We start from the raw sequence: 7,554 nt of genomic DNA on the forward strand, positions 1-7,554 counted from the left end.
TAAATATCGGAAGATTCTATCGAAATCAAAAAATAACCTAGTTAAAGCATGGAAAATATATCTTCGTCTAACTGTTCACAAAGTAATAAAAAATTTAACAATTAACTAGGGAAGAATCTCACGTTGCGGGTGTTGGAGTTTAGGGGTTGGAGGGTATTTCATTATGTTTTATAAAAAAACAGGAAATAACAACAAACTTAAAATGCTTTACATATACCAAATTTTTCAAAACATAATGAATTCTCTTACAATCCATGAAGCCAAACCACTTACCTTTTGGCAATGCCGGCCTAAAAAAATATGCACAATACTAAAATATCAACCGATTTCAATGCAATGCGTGGCTGTGATATGAAGGAATCTTGTTTCTGTCCTACATCAATCAGTTTTGCAGTGAATATTTGTCTCAAGGTTTGTTACGCTTGCCAAAGGGTAAAAAAGTCAAAAGCATATAATGTTTATTTCAATAGCTATATGTAGAAACACCATAAATCAAAGATATAAAGTACTTAAAGAGGAAGAATACAACATTCCGCTTTAATTGCCTAATCTGAAGTGATGTTTGCTATTTATGGCATTTCACTCTCAAAAATCGAAAATGCACCTAACGACAATGTTGTTATGTTTTTGGAAAAGAAATTTCAAAAAATAGGAAAAAATGTGTAAACTGAAAGTACGTTGCTATTTATTGTTTTTACGTAAATAACAATATTTAATAAACACTACTTTTGTGTGTGTATTTGTAGATCTTCCTTCTTTTTTTCACGGTAGCGTTGTGTTCTCTCCCTCACAATATTGTTTTCTTCTTCGGTTTTCCTCAATCTCTAAGATACCGAAGTAAATGACTGGATCGGATGGTGCTTCCATCTATTGCTATTACATTGAATAAATTATATATTATATAAACAGTCTAATATCATTTTAAAATGATAACAAATCAACTAACCTTATCATGGAAACCGACAATAGGTTTATTGGTGATTCGGGATATCAATGGATTTACTGCTTCCAAATTTGCACCTATAAGTGCAAAAGGATTAATTTAAATTCCAATCGAAAAACCATCTATATGTATGTTAACAGTTAGTTGTTATTTTAAATAATTGAACCAATAATTTCAAATCTAAGAACTTAAAAGTAATCACTAATTTATGAATATATGTATCTTGTAAATGCAGAAAGCACAGACTGAAAGTCCTTAACTCCATCATGATAACCTTCTCCTTTCACATTCTGACCTTCCCTTTCTTCCTGCGTATGTGTTTGTTTTTCCTAATGTCTCCGCTTTTGCAGATAACACTCTTGTAAATCATTAAACTGTTACAATCAACAAAACATGATGAAACAACTACAATAAATCAAATAAAAAATACTGTGTAAATGGGACCCGCATGACGGTTAATGAAATAAGAAATTTTATGAATAAGAAGTGTGATGACCTGTGCATGGACGTGTCTTTTTCTTGCTACAGTTAATCCTAAGAAAATCTTACCTAATAGCCATATGGATCCCTTAAATTAGCCAATATGAAATCAAATAAGGAAAGCTAATACTACCCTAATAACATGAGAGAAATTTATATCATCTCATTCATAAAAATAAAATAATAAGAACAATAATTGATGGCAAATCAAGAAAGGTAATACCTTTACATTACCATGGTATCTTTAAGATGTTAATCATACATCAGTGTCTTCCAAAGTCCTTAAGTGACCTGTATCACCTAAAACAAAAAAGCAAAGGCACATCAGCCAGGTTGGTAGGAGTATCATCAAAATATGAACATAGAAACGAAAATCTTCAATATCGCATTTTGTCAAAAACATTGTGTGCATTAAGCCAATACTTATCTTGAAATCATAAATTCCATGAATGGTCGTAGATTAGTCAAAATTATGGAAAGAGAGAATAAAAAGCAGATAGTGAACCGATTCTAGGTTTGTTATTGTAGAGCATACAATCAATTTGACGTCGACAACGTTCTTGATTGTATCAACGCCAGCGAATCAGTTACCCAAGACCTTTCTGATGACAAAGACCTCTTCATCATCGGTAAATGCTGATGATAATCCGGCCAAGATGGTTAACTAACCACCAGTGCGCCGATGTTGCAAACACCATCGGTATCCTGCAAGTCCGTCAAATCCATTAACTCCACATCGAACAACCGAAGGTCTACCAAAATCATTTCTTCAAGAAGAAGGAGAAGAAAGTCAACAACCCATTAGTTTAATTGGAGGAAAAATTAGGGTAATCAAAAGAAGAAAGTCGAAAATCAACCGTCTTACTCACCCAACTGAGTTCGTCGTCCATAAAATGAGAGAATGATGAGATCAATTTTGAAGAACTTCGGATAAGAAACATTCAATCGATGCAAAAAGTGGAAGAATCAGAAAGCTCCATATTCAAATACAATCCGCTTGATGCCTCTAGCCATGTAGAAGAAACCAAAGTACGATCTCAAAAAATACAAACAATAAGCGAGAATCGGAGAACCAAAAATATCAATTAAGCCCTAAAATCACAAAAGAAAGCCAATCATACCGGAGAAGATGTAAAGTGGGTGACGGTCTTCAACGTCGTCATTTTCCACCGTTTCTCATTTTGTAGTGCAAGAGAAGTAGAAAAACCCCTAAGTAAAAGCCACATGCGGTGGAAAGAGATTCGTGGCAAGCATATGTGTAGCGGTGGAAGATTTGTGGACGTCATCTATCGGGTACGGAGACGGTTGGTTTAATGAGCAACACATGGAAAGCACTACCAACGAAAAAAAAAAAAAAAAAAAAAAACTCATCAAATAGAAAGGAAAAAATAAAAGAAAATTTCCAACCAATTATAAAGAAGTACTGTTCACCAAGGAGTTCAAAATTAATATATTATATAACAGGTTTAAAATGTATCACAAAGAACATAAAATCAGTGTAAAAGAGAAAATTAAAAACGTTAAAAATTGAAAAACAAGCTGTATCTCATAGAGCATAAAGTTGATGTAAATCAAAGAATTACAGGTTGCATTTCATGCTAATTTTTATCTTTTATTATTTTCCACCTTTCTTTGTACATATTTGCTTTATAATCATGCATTTCATCCTTTAAATGTTGTTATGAGCTACTTTGTGCAAATTATCTAATATTTAATGGCTGGTGCGGAGGGCAGGAATGAAACTTAAGAGTTGAGAATTTGAAGCAAGACGGTGCACAAAGGTTTGGAAAAAAGAGGAATAGAAAAAATAAAGCAAAAGCGGAGCAAAAAATTTGGAAAAGATTTAGCATGAGCGTGTTATCTTTCACATGATCGATCATTCGAAAAAATATATTTAAAAAGAGCAACATACTTTAGAAGTGATATGACCCGGTCATCTTCTTTGTGATTAGTCGAATCCTTCCTGATAAATAAAAAAACTTTTTGGCACATGCTTTTTTCTCATGTATTTAGACGTACGATATTTTCTTGAATTTTTGAATTTTCTATTTTCCACTTGTCATTTTATTGTATTTTTCATTTTATTAAATTAAAATTTCACATTTAATATATATATATATATATATATATATATATATATATATATATATATATATATATATATATATATATATATATATATAAAAGATATTTATTAAAAATGGTTTATATATATAATCATCCCTAATAAATAAAAAACTTTTTGTCATATATCATTTTCTCATGTTTTTTGACACATGCAATTTTCTAAAATTTTTGAATTTTCTATTTTCTACTTGTCATTTTATTGTATTTTTTATTTTATTAAATTAAAATTTCACATTTAATATATGTCTCTATACTTATGTCACCATATTAGCCATCTTAATTAATGTTTTGCCCCTTGTCAATTTATTAGTTCTCAATTTTAAATTTATTAGACCTCCTCATTAATATGATGCTATTTGTCAATGTATTTATTCTCTATTTTAAATTTGAATTTTATATTATTATTTTTATTAATTCACAAATAAAAAATATCTAATATATATTAAAAATTAATTTTACATATTTATTTGAATCAACGATTACAATTTCACATAACTAATAAAAATATCTTTTAAATTAATAATTTATCTAAAATAACTGATTAATAATTTTAAGTTTTCACTATAAAAGTTTAATTAATTTTATAACAGTGGTTTCCACAGGATATAAACTAGTAATGCAATATATATGTAAGGTATTTATTAGAAATTGTTTATATATATAATGTATTCAATAAATTAAAGTCTCATTAATTTTAATAATTCAAAAAATTTCTCATTTTTCTTATAAATTCAAACTTTTCAAATTGTTAAAATTTCATATTATATTTAATTTTATAAATAAACCCATGTAATACATAAGTCACACACCTAGTCTATAACAGAAAACATATAATTCCTTAATTAAGTGAAGCCAAAAAAAAAAAAAAAAAGCTATAACACTTATTTTAGGATAGGGTCGGGTCGTATACCTCACTTATTTTAGGTTAAGGTTGGGTCGTATACTTTAAAAAATAAACCGACCAGCTTAACCGGTAAAAATCGATTAGGTGCCAATTAAAAAAAATCCAAAAAACAGCTACAATTAAATAGGAAAAAGTTTTCCGATGCATTGAGAAGCTGGTTGATTATTAGTCATATTATCAAGTCGCGATTGATAAAAAAGTATTTCTTACGATTTATAGGATATCAAAATATTATGTTTGATTAAATCTCAATCTTATATTCTTATACGACAAAACTGCAAAATTGGTCATTGTGATTTACAAAAAACTAAGAATGAGGTTAAAAAAAGTTTCCAACTTGCATGGAATGTCTAAAATCAAAAGTTTCTCGTGAATTTGGTTCAAAAATAAGGAATTTCTCGTAAATTTGGTCCATGATGGACTTGAAATGATGGTTTTTCCATTTTAATTTTTATATATATATTTTTTCATATTTACTTTAATACTTTATTAAATAAAAATAAAAAACAAAAGAGTTGGGCCCACCCCACCCCATGACTCTTCTCTCTTTATAAAATAACCCAAATATCACTTCATCTTCAAGAACCCCAGATCAATGCTTTAGCAAAACATCTTTTTCTTCATTTGAATCCTGCAAACTACCATTGATTCTATTGCTCGGTTCTCCATATTGTTCTTTGGGATTAATCTGGTTGGTTCATTTATTAAAAGACAAATATTGCAACATCGGGAGCTACTTTTCTTTGAAGCATTCGATCGAGCACATGGAGTGCATAACCCGTCTTCCCCTATGAAGACATGTTTATTAGATTATTTTTAACGAAATATGTAACTCTAAAATTTCAACCAAAATTTTCATTTTTAAATCACATAAAATTTAGTATCACATTTTCTTAAAAACCACAATGTATCGACTCAACAAGACAACTGATAAAATCCCAGAATCCTCAACATAGTCACAAACATGTATGTATAATCAAACTGATGTCTTTCCACGATCCTGAGAAGTACCTGAAACACATAACACACAACACGATAAGCACGAGGCTTAGTGAGTTCCCCAAAATACCACATACACAAATAATAAGCCTTTCATGGCTATAGCTCGGCATAGACCCTCCGGTCACGCGTCTCGGTGAGGACCCTCCTGTCTCATATCTCAACGTGGACCCTCCGATCATATGTCTTAGTGAGGACCCTCCGGTTTCACAGCTCAGGTTGGACCCTCCAGTCCGGTATCTCAGTGAGCACCCTCCGGTCTTACAACTCGGGTTGGACCCTCAGGTCCGATCTCAGTAATGCACATAATAATATAGCATATATCACTAAGAAAAAATGCATAATATCACATAACTCAATAAAATCACATAGGACCCTCAGGTCGATAACTCACAGAAGACCCTCCGGTCACTCAGTATTCCCACTTAGATATGTATAGTGAGAAGACTCACCTAGTAAGTAAAGCAAATATGTCTCATACTCGAACCACTGGTCTAGCCTCCGCCTAACATATACCATAATTATCTCTAATTAGTAAACGACCCTCAAATAAGTTAGACTAAACCCACTACTAATTCTCAGAAGGATAAAAGACCATTTTACCCTTCCATGGCCTCTATAGTCTATAGTTTGACCAAATCCTAAAAATCAACAGCAGCGCGTACGCTGGGCGTACAACCCTTTATGTTGGGCGTACTACTTCGCTACGCATGCATCGGGGATCTTCGACACTACACTGCACGTACCTGGGAGTACGCTCGGTGTACATCCCAGACTTACTTTTCCCACTCTCTTGGTCTTAATTCGTTAAGACTATAGCTATACTCTCAAATCTGGATTCACTAAAGGCTCATACTCTATAAAGTTCACGACTTTAAGCCTTTGCATGGTCGAGAAAGTCTAAAACCCAAAAAATATCACTCTTTACTCACAAAAGTGCTCGTATCTCATGCATGGGGTGATTTTGATGTCCAAGTTTTTATGAGTCCACTCCATTATAGACACTTAAAGGGACATGTATTAGGCTCTGGAGTTCAACAAACTCATAAAGCTTCAAGCTTTAGGGAAAAATCCCTAAAATAAACCATAATATGCACAAATCAAAAGAATGAGAAAGCTTTGAGCTTGATACCTTCAAATGATGAACCAACCACAAGGAAGCTCAGATCCAGAGCATGGACTCTGAATCTATTCTCTTTAAAGCTCATTCTTCACACAATGAATCCCCCAAGAACACTTAGAAGCTTATAAATGGCCACTCAAGCTAAAAGAACGGAAATTAGGGTTTTAAAGGGGTTGAAGACTGGAAATGGTGGTCAGAAATGAGGTCATCATGTTCCTTAAATATTGACACACCCCACAATTAGGGTTTTCATTCTGAGCCTAGTACGCCCAGTGTATCCTCTGGTACACCCAACTTACTAGGTGGCTTCCGCGTCCAAATCATGCACATGAGTACGCTGAGCGTACACGTACGTACGCCCATCGTACTCAGCTACCACCTTTTATCAAATAAAGGGCCAAACTCGACAAATAGAATAAAACAAGGGTTAATGAGATATACATGCTTTCGGGATGTTGCAATTCTCCCCCACCAGAATCTGACTTCGCCCTTAAAGTCATCTTCTGGAAATAACTCTGGGTACGGCTCATGAATCTCGGACTCCGGCTCCCAAGTCCACTTAGATCCCTTACTGTTGCCACCGAACTTGAAACAAGGGCACCTCTTTATTCCTCAAGACCTTCACCTTCCTATCCAAGATCACTATTGGCTCTCAATATAGTTCAGGCTTCCGTCGACCTTAATGTCCTCCAAAGGAACCACTGCCGTCTCATTGGCCACACACTTCCTCAGCTGGGATATGTGGAAGGTGTTTTGAATCTGGCTCAACTCTACAGGCAACTCCAATCTATAAGCTACCTTCCCTACTCGTGCGAACACCCTGAAAGGACCATTGTATCTAGGGCCCAACTTGCCCCGTTTCCTGATCGGATCAACCCTTTTCATGGGGATACCTTCATGAGGACAAAATCTCTGACCCAAAACTCTAGCTATGAATGGTGCCAGTCGGCATAACTTTTCTGACGACTCTGGGACGTC

At 33.5% G+C, this 7,554-nt stretch overlaps 1 long non-coding RNA gene across 5 annotated transcripts; it reads right to left on the reverse strand.

Annotated features, from left to right (window-relative positions):
- Positions 1-409: 409 nt before the first annotated feature.
- LOC145038421 (uncharacterized) lies at positions 410-2,643 on the reverse strand. 5 transcript variants are annotated; one of them, XR_013679364.1, is made up of 6 exons: positions 2,545-2,643; positions 2,293-2,429; positions 1,647-2,128; positions 1,440-1,492; positions 947-1,317; positions 410-873 (listed from the first exon to the last, which is right to left on the reverse strand). It is a non-coding gene; the product is annotated as an uncharacterized LOC145038421 (long non-coding RNA). The 5 variants fall into 5 exon arrangements; XR_013679363.1 differs by having other exon boundaries at positions 413-873; positions 1,647-1,723; positions 1,959-2,128; positions 2,293-2,637; XR_013679361.1 differs by having other exon boundaries at positions 2,293-2,637.
- Between the last annotated feature and the right edge of the window lie 4,911 nt (positions 2,644-7,554).

The sequence above is a fragment of the Lactuca saligna genome, chromosome 4 (assembly GCF_052625555.1).
Source record: "Lactuca saligna cultivar CGN05327 chromosome 4, ASM5262555v1, whole genome shotgun sequence".
In the NCBI taxonomy this organism is placed as follows: domain Eukaryota; kingdom Viridiplantae; phylum Streptophyta; class Magnoliopsida; order Asterales; family Asteraceae; genus Lactuca; species Lactuca saligna.